This window comes from Vulpes lagopus, chromosome 8 (genome assembly GCF_018345385.1).
Source record: "Vulpes lagopus strain Blue_001 chromosome 8, ASM1834538v1, whole genome shotgun sequence".
Taxonomy (NCBI): domain Eukaryota; kingdom Metazoa; phylum Chordata; class Mammalia; order Carnivora; family Canidae; genus Vulpes; species Vulpes lagopus.
This window is the reverse complement of record NC_054831.1, coordinates 95,577,990-95,593,094: the sequence shown is the minus strand read 5'-3', so window position 1 is coordinate 95,593,094 and position 15,105 is coordinate 95,577,990. Positions and strand designations below refer to the sequence as shown.

The 15,105-nt window shown below is 38.2% G+C and overlaps 1 protein-coding gene across 12 annotated transcripts in view; it reads left to right on the top strand.

Annotated features, from left to right (window-relative positions):
• Window positions 1-15,105, top strand: part of PDE4D (phosphodiesterase 4D) — a 1,379,610-nt gene that overhangs the window by 1,079,627 nt on the left and 284,878 nt on the right. The window lies entirely within an intron of this gene.

Genomic DNA, 15,105 nt, shown 5'->3' with positions numbered 1-15,105 from the left:
TTAAATGAATTTAATATTAACCAAGTAATTTTGTTATTATTAATTATTATTATTTTAACCAAGTAATTTTAAAATCAAAATTACAAAGATCCTTTCTAGATTTTTATAGCAAAAATACTGTATAATGTAAGAAGTGAGTCCATTTTAATCTGTTTGATGTGATGGGGAGGTGCCTACAAAGGTGTTCAAACAGCCTTGCCTAAGATATTACCTATTTGCACCATTGTTACTTTTAAAATAACTTGTTTTTTAATTTTCTTCATTATTTTAAATGACTGCATTTTGAATCAATTACAATTTAGAGTTACCCAAGGTAACTCTTAAGGAAAAGATTAACCATCAGTAGAGAAGTCTGTGAGTCAACCAGGGAATAATTTAGGTCTTAGGGGAATCTTACAGAAGAATTGTCAGCTGAGGGGCACCTGGGTGGCTCACTGGGTTAAGTGTCTGCCTTGGGTTCAGGTCATGACCTCCGAGTCCTAGGATTGAACCCTGCCTTGGGCTCCCTGCTTGCCAGGGAGTCTGCTTCTCCCTCTCCCTCTGCCTGCCCCTCCCTCCCCCACTCCTACTTTCTCTCTCTCAAATGAATAAATAAAACTTAAATTTAAAAAATAAATAAAACTTTTTTAAATCAAATAATTCTCAGCCGAATGAAGTTCAGCTTAAATTTCATGGATTTGGATGGGGAAACTTTCATATTCTCTACCCATATGGAATAACAATCTGCCCTCAAAGTACAAAGCATTTTGGCATTACCTCTTGTAGCTCATTTGCTTTCAGTTTTCCATAAAACCATACCTGCCAATTGTTATCCTTAAGACTCAACTATTTTGCAAAAATATCAAACAAAGCACTCTCTTTAAGAACACAGGGAACACACTAGAGTAGGTCTCCTGAAAAATCACAGTGCTGTACTGTTTGCAAGTATTTTTTTAGAGTTCACTGCATGCCTGGAATGAACAGCCTGTCTTTCTTCCTAGAAGATCATAGATTGATACACAAGGTCAAGTTAAACAGTATCTAAGCTGCTTTCCTATCCTTTCTTCAGGAGCTGTCTGCCCTATAAACAAAATTTATATCTATAGAAATTTTTCTTGAGTAAGGAAGGAAAAATTAGTCTTAATTTTGAAAACAGAATCAACATAGGAAAATGAAAATGCTTTTTTTTTCAAAAGTTACTGTTGAATACCACATCTATTTATACATCTGCAGTCTAGTATCTAAATACCTGAAATATTTGTAAGTTTTAGTACCCACAATGAAAATAATGATGAATTTCTAATGATTTCAGTGTCATGTCCGCAAAAACAGAGCTGTGGTCAGGGATAGTAAGTTTATCCATTCTGTCATTCTTGTCTAACAATTTTTTAAAGAAGTTAAAAACTAATTCTCCTTTTGAGATGCTGTTCAGTTCTCAAGGTTCCAGCTTTCCCCAGATGATGTTTGGGTCTTATAAGAGACAAATCTAAGCCCCAACTTAAAGCCCTGAGCATGTTACTTAACCTCTTATGAACTCAGCTTCCTCAACTGTTTGAGGAAATTATAGTACTTATCTCTTGAGTTTATTTTAAATATTAGGGATCCCTGGGTGGCGCAGCGGTTTGGCGCCTGCCTTTGGCCCAGGGCGCGATCCTGGAGACCCGGGATCGAATCCCACATCGGGCTCCCGGTGCATGGAGCCTGCTTCTCCCTCTGCCTGTGTCTCTGCCTCTCTCTCTCTCTGTGACTATCATAAATAAATAAAAAATATATATATTTTAAATATTAAATGACGTGATTTGTGCAGAGCCTCTTACCCTGTTCCTGGAATGTGGTTGAGCTATGGTTTTCAGTTTTCTCCCTCTGGTGCCGGAAGGCCTCAGTTCTCTCTGGTCTGGTTTTCCCACTCAACTAGCTAGGCAAGCACTCCCTCTGTACTTGAGTTCCATCATCTGGTAAATGGGCAGAAAAAGTGAATGTGCTAATACACATCAAACACTTAGTGACTCCAAACAGGTTTTCAGAGCACTGGCCAGAATGCAGCCTTCCCCTTCAGAGGCACAGCCATCTCATTTATAGGTTGATGGGTAGCCCGAATTGGGCAGATTTTATAAGGTGCTACAAGCACTCTCCCATTTTCCTGCCAGATGTGGGGAAACTTTTCCCGGAAAAGTCATTCCTTTGAATTGAGATTCTAAAAGGTCCCTAGGAGAATTTGAATACTCCCTATGGGTTGAATAGTACATTACCTAATATTTTCTCCAGAATGAGGCTGTTTTTCCTAAATATTTAGGAAAGAACCTTTCCTTATGTAACAATGATGCGTGAGTCCGGTCAGGGCTTACCTGTGACTTTTCCCAGTGTATTTCTTACCTTGTTCCTTTTTCTTTGGGAGAAAATTTTTATTGTAAGGATGTAGGAACTATCTTTTGGCAAAGAAGGTATCAAGAGTAGCTTTCAGGGATAGAGGCTTATAAAAGAGAAAACAGGCAAGACTCAATTTTTGAAATTCCAGCCATGAAGCAAATGCCACAAAAGGGCACAGGAAGAAAATCTGTAAAAGGCTTATGTGCCACTGTTGACCAAAGATTTATTCTGTTGTTAAGCAAACACCCTGTGAGCCAGATATTGTGCTAGGTCCTGTGAATACAAAGGTGAATAAACCGCATTCCCTGTTTTCAGGGAACTCATGTATTGTGGAGGTCCAGGTGTCTCTTTGGGGACAGACACTGGGAACATGTGGATGGGAATCCATGGTCCTGCCCCCTTAGCCAAATGAGGAGAGGCTCACACTTGAGTGTTCACCAGCACCCTGGTTGGAATTAGCACCAGAATCTAGAGATTTGACTAGTCCAGTACACCTCATTCAAACTGCAAAGCAGTGAAACTAGAGGAGTTGACCCCTGAGTACATTCCTGACAAAAAAAAAGGGGGGGGGGGCGGGAGGGATGGTGCCTGGGTGGCTCAGTCCCTTAGGCATCTGCCTTTAGCTCAGGTCATGACCCTGGGGTCCTGGGATCAACTGGGCTCCCTGCTCAGCGGGGAGTCTGCCTCTGCCCCTTCCTCTCCCTCTGCTCCTCCTCCTCCTCTTGCGCACGCATGCTCACTCTCAAAGTCTTTAAAGAAAAGAGAGGGAGAGGAAAAGAGAAGAAGGGTGATGCTGCCAGAGAAGCATGTACCAAGGTCTGAAAGCAATAGAGAGCATGAGAATGTAGATAAGCCCACATGTTTTCTCATTAATCCTAAAACAGGCCATGCATGCATTGTCCCATTTTATAGAAGAAGGTGTTGAGCCTTAATAGATTGTTTTTGAAGGCAACACAGTCAATATCAGTGGCTGAGCAGTGACTAAGTAGCATGGATGTCCCTGTACGTTCCAGTGAATACATCACACCTAAGTGAATCATCATCATCATCATCATCATCATCATCATCATCATCATCATCAAAATTAACCCAGGATGTTCATAGATTGAATGAAGCCAAAGAGATAAAACTTCTAAGTTTGCCTTGGACTTAGGTGGCATTTACTGCTACTTGTGTTAAATCTTGAAGGTGGAGTAGGACATTTGCTTGCAGAGAAGGGAGGAGAAGATGAAACACTTACCAGGCAGGGCAAACAGTCCAGGCCAACTTGGGGCAAGGCTTGTGCCATTCTGTGGCTACCATGCTAGGTTATGAAAAATAAATTATTAAGTGCCAGACTGATGATAACTTGCATCCAAATGGGAGAAGTTTTAATTTAACACTAAGAGAAGACTGCCATCAATTCTAGAAGGAATAGGAGAGCTCCTGAAGGTTTTTAAGCAGGGAATTTAACATTTTAAGGCTCATGTCTTTGAAAAATAACCCAGAGACAATGCAGACACTAAATGTCCGTGACCGAATCGGGGAAGAAAAACTATTTACTAGCCATTGTTTAAAGGGAGTCAGGGGGTCAGGGTCAAAACTAAAATAAAAACACAAAATAATTTTTAAAAATCAAAATATTATGGTAACATATACTTCTAAGTTTTAAAACTGCTTTCCTCCATATTCACTGAACTCTCTTAAAATTTATCTTTAATAATACGTGTTATTTATTGAGCCCTTATTATATGCCAAGCACTTTGCCAAGGTTTTCCATGTCTCATTTAATCTGCACGAAGCCCTGTTTTATCTCCATTTTATAGTGGAGGAAACTAGGGCTCAGAGAGGCTAAGTAACTTGTTCAAGGTCAAAGAACTAATCATTAGTGGAACTTGGATGTGCATGCAGGCAGCCCGACGCCAAAGGACACTTCTTAACCTGATCCTGTATGCTCTCCATAATTAATAGACATTATCTCAAAGAGCAGATCTTTTTAAAAAAATATATTTTATTTATTTATTCATGAGAGTCACAGAGAGAGAGAGAGGCAGAGACAAAGGCAGAGGGAGAAGCAGGCTCCACGCCGGGAGCCCAACGTGGGACTCGATCCCCGGCCTCCCGGATCACACCATGGGCTGAAGGCAGCGCTAAACCGCTGAGCCACCTGGGCTGCCCAAGAGCAGATCTTTTATATTAAATAGAACTTATTTGTAATGTGTGGTCCAGAATAAATTGCTTAGGGTTGCCTGGATTATTTATTTTACCATTACTTCTATCGTGAGTAGGAGAAAATGTTATCACATTAAATTAAATGGGCTCAATTAAAGTTTGTTTTCCAATAAGTCAATTTTCAGCATTATCTATTATATTTAAATTCATTAGAGCACTTTCTGTGTGCTCATATTTCTATTTTCCAAATCCTACTTCAATGAACACCTCCATTCACTTCACAGTATTACAAAGAGGGTTTCATTTGGCAATGTGATTTTTCTAGTTGTCTTATCTCTTTCAAAAAAAAATCTTCCAAAATGATTTTTATTAATATAATTTGCTTTTAAAATATTTATCTCTTGGGTTAGGTATATTTAGGAACCACTTGATTTAACCTTGGGGCTATTACAAATTTGAAATCAGAACTAAGGTTTTTATTTTTTATTTTTGTCTTTGTTCTAAGATTTTTTTATTTATTCATTTGAGAGTGGATGGGAACACAAGCGATGGGTCAGGTGGAGGTGGGGTGGGGTGGCGGTTGCATGGGAGTAGAAGGAGAGGAAGAAGCAGGCAGCCTGGCTCAGGGCTTAATCCCAGGATCCCTGGATCATGACTTGAGCCAAAGGCAGATGTTTAACTGACTGAGCCACCCAGGCACCCCTCAGAACTTAAGTTTTGACATGACCAGTCTAGACATGCACTGATAACATTTGTATATATTGAAACAAAATAACAGATAAAGAGATGATTTAAATGAAAGCACACCAGATGTTGGTCAAGGCAGATATTTTTGCTCTTAGTTTTGTCTATGTCTGTATAATAGCAAGCAATACTTTATAAAGAATCAGTGCTGAATAAAGCAAGTACTTTGATTTCTTGAGGTGAGAACTGTTGTCTTAAACCTTTTCTTCCTAATGCTTTTTCTCTTTTAGAATAAGACATCTAGAATAAGACTTGCTGTCAGATTTTAAATCTACCATTAAAATTTAATCTGTCTGATTCCACTTACATGAGGTGTCTAGAGTGATGAAATTCACAGAGACAGCAAGCAGAATGGTGGTTTTCAGAGGCTAGAGGGAGTGAGGAATAGAGTTATTGTGCAATGGGTGCAGGTTTCAGTTTGGTAAAAAGAGAAAATTCTGGAGATGGATGTTGGTTATGGTTATTACAATATAACTTAATATTGAATATACTTGGTGAATACACTTAATGCCATTGAACTGTACATTAAAAGGGATTAACATGATAAGTTTTATGTTATATGTATTTTACTACAACAAAAAATAATCTTGACATATACTTATAGAGCTCCATAGTATATTTAGTCATTTGATAAAACACAGCCAAATCAATAATTAGGACAAGAAACAAAAAGGCAGATCCTTTATTTGAGGAAACTAGGAGCTATCTGTAACTTCAAGCCATGATGAGTAAAGATAGAAGTGGATGGAAAAGTGGCGAGTGACTTAACCAAATAAGGGTAAAATACTGAAGAGAAGTAAGCTGAGCTGCCCCCAGCACCCCAGAAAGTACTTCAGAAGATGAGTGAGCTCTGAAGATGGGGAGTGTATGAAAGTGTATATAATGGATGCTTGCCCACCAGCCAGCCCTCGCTCTTTCTCAATGTAGTCAGCGTACCTCACATTCCTCCCGATAAAAGACAGATATTCTGGAATCATTGGCAAAGGGGAGAAAGAAGGATAACTATGCAAACAGAAGGATTAAATGAACATCTGCAAACCTATTAGCAAGATTCGTGCTCCCTTTCTCTGCCCACACCAGAATGCCAGCAGGCCGACCCACATCCATCACTAAAAAAGCCAAGTGACCCTGGAGGAAGGAATCTTACAATGATATCTGGGGTGCCCAGATAATATGCATGCCGGGCATCTGCGTGTGCTTTAGTAAAGCTCCCAGGGCACATTCCCCACCCCCACCCCCCTGTGCACCCAAAGCTTCCTATCACCTTTCCAGGCCCCACTTTCATTTATGAACTGGGGTCAGGGATCAATGCAGGAATTTGAGGATTCTCCTCTCATCACTGTTTGGTGGTCTATTTGCATGTATGTCTTAAATAATATTCAAATAGTTAAAAGTGAGGTTAAATTTGCAAAGATGCATTTGAAAATAAAAAGAACCTCGAGAGTAAAGGGGAGAAGAGAAGAGGCAAAATACATAGGAAATACAACATCACTTAAGAAATTTTGGCTGAGATCGTGTATTTGATCCCTGCAGCGGTTTGTTTTATCTAGTATTTTGAATTAGTGCAAAGTTCTGAAAGTCAGTTACAAAAGGCATTTCATGTTCACATTACTGATCCCTTGCAGAAAAGTTGGATTCAGTTTTTAAAAGGTGTTTTTTGCCCTTTTGGTAGAAAATGGAATTTGTTGACAAATGTCAAAATGCATACCTTTTCAGAGGTCTCACTACTGTTATCTTTTAAAACGATCCTTTGTTAGCCAGTATCACCTAATGAGGCATCAAAATGCCATCTGTTGTACAGCAAATCACCATTACCCATGTTATGAGTATGGCTAAAGACCTTATCATACTTTATGGCTAACAGGCTCATGATATTTTATATATACCTTCATCATAGTCTTTATGAATCTAAAAATTAGAAGGACAGTGAGCTAGATTGTTTAATCCTGGATACCTTTGAAACTCTAAAATTTACTGGCTATTAAATATGTCTATTGTTATACCTTTAATATACACACTATTTTTTTAAAGATTTTATTTATTTATTCATGAGAGATACACACAGAGAGAGAGAGAGAGAAAGAGACAGAGGCAGAGACACAGGCAGAGAGAGAAACAGGCTCCATGCAGGGAGCCCGATGTGGGACTCGATCCCAGGTCTCCAGGATCACAACCTGGGCTGAAGGCAGGTGCTAAACCGCTGAGCCACCAGGGCTGCCCCAATATACACACCATTTTTAAGGGACTCATTCGTTGCCACTGTCCAGCTATAGGGGATAGATGCTTAAAAACAATTCCAAATAGTATAATAATGATTTTTAATCTCCCACCTTCCTCTTCCTCTTCCCTTTTGCTGCACCCCCCCCCCAACACACACCAGATACATCTGGATACAAATACTTTTTATGCCACCAAGGATGTGACTGTGAACAAATCGCTAGTTTTCTTTATTCACAAAATTAGTTTTATCACACCTAACTTATAGGGTTGTTATTAGGAACAAATAATAAAATATATCTAATATACTTAGCAGGTGATTAATAAATAATAATGATGGTGATTATTTTTGTGTGTGAAAGCTTTATTCTTTATTTAAATGTATTTTATTTCCCTTGCCTCAGGAGGAAAGCTTTATTGTTCTTAATTTTTAAATACAAATTTTATTTCTAATCGGTGCATGATGATTTCTTTTTTCCATGTCTTTTTTCATTTTTTTTTAAATTCTTGATTTAAATTCAACTTAGTTAGTATGTATTGTGTTATTAGTTTCAGGGGTAGAATTTAGTGATTCATCAGTTGCATATAACACCCAGTGCTCTTTACATCACGTGCCCTCCTTAATGCCCATCACCCAGTTATTCTTCCCCCACCCACCTCCCCAACAGCAATTCTCTGTTTCCTAGAGTTCAGCATCTCTTATGGTTTGCCTCCCTCTCTATTTTCATCTTATTTTATTTTTCCTTCCTTTCCCCTCTGTTCACCTATTTTGGGTTTCTTTGTCGGTTTTTAAGGAGTTTACCCATGTTGCTTAAATTTTCAAATTTATTGGTATAAACCTGTTCATAATATATTTTCATTATTTTTTATGTCTGCAGGAATTGATAATGATAATTTGTGTTTTCCCAATTTAGTTCTTGACCAGAATTGCTAGGTGTGTGTCAATTTTTTATTCTTTACAAGGAACTGGCTTTGGCTTTGATGATTCTATTTTCAATATACTTTTTTTGTGTGCTATTGTTTTGTATTCTTATGTTTATTTTTTATTCTGTTAGGGTTTAATTAGCTGTTATCTTTCTAATTTCTTGATATTGTACCAAATAAAATGTCAATCTTTCTCCTTCCCCCCAACTGTGCTGAAGTATAATTGATTAATAAAATTGTTTATATTTAAATTGAAGTGTACAATGTGATGATTTTTGATATACATATCCATTATGAAGTGATTATCACATTCAGGGTAATTAACTCATCCATCACCTCACATAGCTAACAATTTTTGGAGTGGTGAAATGATTAGATCAATTGTCTTAGCAAATTGCAAATATCCAGTATAGTTTTAACTATAGTCACCATATTGTACATTGGTGTACAGCTCTGTAGAACATTGAGGTCTTATACATTTTGACCAGCATCCTGCCATTTCCCATACACCCCCAGTTCCCGGTACCACCATTCAAGTGTCCGTTTCTAACAGTTTAATTTTTCTATTTTTTCACTTAGATTCCACATATATGTTGTCATAAATGATATGATTTCCTTCTATCTCATGGCTGAATAGTATTCCATTATCTATACACACACACACACATATATACACACACACACATATACATGTAATGGATATGTGTATATATATATATATATGATATATATATATCAAATCATCTTAATCCACTCATCTATCCACTGACACTGAGGTTGTATCCATATCTTGGGTATTGTGAATAATGAGGCAGTGAACATGGAATGCAGATAACTGTTTGAGATGCTGATTTTATTCATTTAATTATTTCTGGATATAAAATCAGTAGAGGGATTTCTGGGTCATATGGTAGCTCTATTTTTAATTTTCTGAGAACCTTCATACTGTTTTCCATGTGTCTGCACAAATTTACATTCCCTTCACCAGTGTACAAGGGTTCCCTTTTCTCCATGCCCTAGCAAGCACTTATCTCTAGTCTTTTTGATAAAAACTGTCTTAATATATGTGAGCTGATATGGTATGGTGGTTTGGATTTGCATTTCCTTGATGGTTAATGATGTTGAACACCTTTTCATATATTTATTTGATGTTTGTGCATCTCTTTGGAAAAATGGGTACCCAGGTCCTTTGCCTATGTTTTAATTGTATTATTTGGATTTTCTTTACCTTTCTTTTCTTTTCTTTTCTTTTCTTTTCTTTTCTTTTCTTTTCTTTTCTTTTCTTTCTTTTCTTTTCTTTTCTTTTTCTTTTCTTTTCTTTTTCTTTTCTTTCTTTTCTTTTCTTTCTTTTCTTTTCTTTTTTCTATTAAGTTGTACAAATTCCTTATATACTTTGGATATTAACCCCTTCTCAGATATATGTTTTGCAAAAAAGTCTCCTATTCCATAAGTGATATTATGCTACTGTGCTTTGTGAGAAATATATATTTGGCTATTCAAATGAACAAAATATATTTCTCCTTTCTACTTGGTCTTAAGCCACTGGTTCCTGGTTCTTAGCTCTAGAACCCTTGAATTTCTCTGGAAAATAATGATAAAAGTATCCTATGTTATGCTAATAAGGTGACTTTGGGAAAACCCTTGGGTAACCTAAGGATGGGGACTGGTTGCTAGGGGAGCCATTCTTGATAAGAGATTTAGAACTTTCAGCTCTACCTCCTCCCCACCTCTGGGTTTGGGAGAGGGGCTGAAGGTAGAATCAGTGGTCAGTGATCAGTGATTTAATCAATATTGCCTCTGTAAGGAAGTCTCCCTTAAAACCCAAAACAATGGGGTCCAAAGAGCTTCTGGGTTGGTGAACATGTGGAAATGGGGCAGAGTGGCTTAAGGGAAGAGAACCAGGAAGCTCTGTACCCTTTTCCCATACTTTGCCCTGTGTACCTCTCCCATCTGGCTGGCTGTTCCTTGAATTATCCTTTTATAATAAATTGATAATTTAGTGAGTAAATAAGTTTTGTAAGTTCTGGGAGACTGTCTAGCAAATATCAATTAATCGAACCCAAGGAGGGGATCAAAGGGGGGTAATCTCTGATTTATAGCCACTTGGTCAGAAGTACAGGTGACATCTGATTCCAAGGAAGGAGTTGTGGGAACGGCCAGACTATATCTGGTTGTTCAAAAAAACATGTTAACAACTCAGGCTTGTGACTGGAATCTGAAGGAAAAGGAGTGCATTCTTGTGAGACTGAGCCCTAAACTCTGGAATCTGATGCCTTGAGTAGATAGTATGGTCAGAATTGATTTGAATTCTGGAATACTCTACTGGTGTCAAAGATTTGCTTATTGGTATGGGGAAGCCCACTTCCCCCTGCAGACACATACATGTTAGAATTGGGTACAGAACCAAAAAGAGTTTTATGATGGTTTCCTTTGTGAAGAAACTTTTTAGTTTGATGTAAAAGATTCATTGCAACTCCTATCAAAATTCCAATGGCATTTTTCACAAAAATAGAAAAAAGGAATCTTAAAATTCATATGGAACCATAAAAGACCATAAATAGCCAAAGCAGTCTTGAGAAAGGGTAAAGCTGGAGGCATCATACTTCCTGATTTCAAACCATATTACAAAGCTATAGTAACCCAAACAGTGTGGTGCTGACATAAAAAGAGACTTTATAGGGCAGCCTGGGTGGCTCAGCAGTTGAGCACCGCCTTCAGTCCAGGGCGTGATCCTTAGGATCCAGTATCAAGTCCCACATCCAGCTCCCTGCATGGAGCCTGCTTCTCCCTCTGCCTCTCTCTTTCTCTGTGCCTCTCATGAATAAATAAATAAAATATTTAAAAAAACAAAAACCAACAAACAGAAAAACAAAACAAACAGACTTTATAGACCAATGAAACAATAAAAAAGTCCAGAAGTAAAGCTGTGTATATATGATCAGTTAATAACACAGGCACATATATTGGAGCAAGGATGATCTAGGCAATAAATGGTGTTGGGAAAACTGGATATCCGCATGAAAAAGAATGAAAGTGAATCCACATATCACTCACAAAAATTAACCCAAAATGGATTAAAGACTTAAATATAAGGTTTAAAACTATTAAAAAAAAAAAAAACTCCTAGAAGAAAACAGGTGCATAACTCCTTTAACGTTGGTCATGGTGATGATTTTTTTTTTTGGATATGAAAACAAAAGCAAAATTAATATATGTGGGCCACAAAAATCACAATGATTATGATTCTAACCTCATGTTTTACAAAAGAGGTAGGAAATCTGAAGGACAGAAGCCTTCAAGATATAATACTCTGGGATTTTCCTCAGGAACGAGAGAATTTAGCTCCAAGGAGGTTCACATATGTAGGAAAGTCCTTGAATCCAACTGTATACTTAGTGTAATAAGAGGAGAAATTGCTTGAATCCGCCTGAAATTCCCCTCCAGATAAGAAAAACACCACAGTATATCCCCATAATGAGGAAATGATACAATACTTCAAAGTGACTTGTTCTTATTAATGTTAGGATTCAATATAGAATACCAGGATACTTTTAAAAACTGCAGCTCTGTGGTTGTTTTTCCCAAAATGTTATTTGACATATCTGCAGTGCTGAATTTAAGCACTTTTGACAGGCTTGAATGTTTTGTTCGTTCATAGTGTAGTTCTCAAAAATTTGCCCCTGACAGATTGGAAAGTGTAGAGTATCTAACTGTAACCTGAAAAAAAGAGGGGTGACTCAGAGAACAGAAGATTTCAAAGTGGGCAGAGTATTTCAGAGTAATAATATCTGAGAAAATCTGCATTGTGTGGTAAAAAGCATTCATTAACACCTCGTTTAATTGGTTCCAGTTACTGCTTTATGTTTAAGCCTTAGCACTTGGTAAATGTCATAAGTCTCATACATCACGCTCACCATGAAATGATAAGAGAAGGGGAAATCCTATTTTAGAGTAGACTCATTTACTTCTATGCAGTTGGTGTTTTCCACATGAGTTTTGCCCACATCACAATAAGGACACTGTTTAGTGGTACGGAAGAGATTTTAGGTGGCATTTGGACTCTTTTTTTTTCCTATTAATACTTCCATGGGGGAGGACTGGGAAAAACCTTAAGTATCAAACACATTTACCAAATAAATATAAGGTTATCTTTTAAATTTATGTTACTTAAGTTAAAAACTGAGTCAATGAAGAAAAATAGCAAGTAAGTAATGGCATAGATGTGTGCCAATGTGGCAAAACTTGTGGAAATCATGTCCAAATGACTGAAGTTTAGGAAACTGTATTGCCTAGTGGTTTAATTCAGCAAAATACATAGACGGATAGATGACCCAAATGAATTTATACATCTGAGGTCCATTGAAATATTGTGGTGACAATAGTCAAATAGAAGTCTATATAACATATTATTCAATGCATCAAGTGAATGCCAGAAAGAAGAGCAGCTTCCAGATCAAATGCATATTACCCAAAGCTCTTTAGACAAGAGCCATATGGTTCCTAATGTCCAGTCCAGGTTCAGACATTTTTGTCAGCCTGTATAATTTTATGGACTTGTTTACTAACAGGAATCTGGAGGAGAGCAGTGCCATATCTGCTCCATTCTGAGAAGCTTTTTAGAGGAAAACAGACACAACAGTTAGATTACAAAACGTTATTTCAGAAATGTATGTGTGAAAAACTAACCGAGTGAAGAACTGTAATATTGAATGAGTACTGTTAGTTTTTTTTAATGTCACTACCTTAAATATTGCGAGCAGAAGTAAAATTAGAAATGTAAATCACCGTGGCCTGCTGACACTATGCATCTTTCTTTCTCTGTAAGCAACCTTGAGTTACCCGTCCAAGAAGCTTGGAGTGTCCTGCTTAGTTGAATACATTGTCAGCCTACCTAAACTTGTTTTCCTTGGGGACAAGGATGATATATTAGCCCTTGTAGGACTGTTACACAGTGTTTAGGATTTCCAGAGATAGGTTCTTGGGATACACAGAACACTAAGCAAGGAAGGAAGGAAAAGCTTGTGGGGCAGCACTGACCCCTTCCCCCTTACGTGTATGTGATTGCAAAGGGAGTGACAGTGAGCAAAGTAATCTCACAGGGACCGAGAGCCTTCTGGGGGATGGCAAAACACAGGGCTGATTATTTCCAGAAGGTTTAACACGCAACATTCAGACATTACATTCTGGGACCGTTGTCATTTCCTTGCTGAAATGGCAACCAGAGGATATTTGATAGACCTTACACGGAAGAGAACAGGGCTTCAAATAAATCATATTAGTTGCTTTCTTCTGTACTCTGTTCTTTCTTCCTTTCCCACATTAAAATTCTAAGGAGATAAAATATAGATCTCCTCCCACAAACCCCTCCCCAGCTCCCAGATGAGTAGTTTCACAAACCTTCTCTTGAATTTCTAAAAATAACCAATCATTTCTAAAAATGATTGGTTAACCTGGCTTAAAGTGCCAGAAATACACCAAACATGAGACAGAACTGGGATCCTGTGAATCTCCCTGAGTAGGACAACTGAAAAGCCTAAGGAGATAACTAGACGGAAAACAGTTTATTAGCCTACCTTAAGAGGCCTGCGGGTCCCTGAGGGGAGACAAAGTCACAACTGCACGTTGTTGAAGTGTGACCAGCGGAGGAGTTGAAGGTTTTGTTGCAGTAAAGCAGCCAGAGCCCCTGGCGGGATGCCTTACTACATTAATTTTCCAAATCCTTTGGGTGGGTCACAATTGCACTCCAACATCCTGCCTGCAAATGCTAAATAAATACCAAGTTCACGTCAGACTAGAGAACCAACGTACTAACTAATGTCATTTAAAGGATCAGAATCCTTAAATTATTTTCTGTGGATCATTCACATGCAGAATGACTGAAGTCAGCACGCCCAGACGAACATACATGCTGGGGGCAAATGTGTGGAGGAGGGTAGCCAGGGCCATCAAGTGTTTCTTCTCTCAGGGGCAATTCAAATCAGTCTAGATTATGTCTACTAGGAGGGAAGTTTTCATTGCAGATGTAGGAGGCGGGGCAGGGTTTGGTCTTCACAATAGTAAGAGATGTTAGGATGATATGATATGAGCTTCATTCCTTACTGAAGAGCAAGCAGTTAGGACTTAGCAAGTGCAGAGCCTTCAGTGGGTAGAGATCAATAAAATTTGCATATGATTTTCAAACAGAAATAAGGTCTAGAAAACATTGTGCAAGGGAACAGCCTTAGTACATGCAGCCACTTGTCCAGCCGTAATATATTAGATTTTTTTTCAGTTTAAGCATTCCAGCACGACCCGATGGAGTGATGCCTGCCACACTCTGCTTAAGTTTTCAACAGGCAGTTTGCATCTCTACAAGCAAACCCAAAGCGTGACATTTCATTAAGTAGGCTCAGAATAACAAGCGCCAAACCCTGGAGTTCTCTCAACTTTGCTTCTGATGAGAAATTTTAGTTTCAGTGTGAGACTTGGAAGAAAAATCCCCCCTCTTTTTTTTTTTTTTTGAAGGGGAGAGAAACAAGTCAGTTGCAAAGGGGTGTGTTCCTTATAAAGGTGGTCAGGGAATCTTACCCTGAATAACACAGACACCTCATTTCCCAGAGGAGGAAATAGTTTTATAAGTTTGGAGAGGTCTGTCTGCCTGGCTGGTTTACAGACCTGGTCCCTGGCGCTGGCCTGTCTGCCCCTTCGCTTTGTAAGTTTCAGCAATTGACGCTGCCCGGCTGG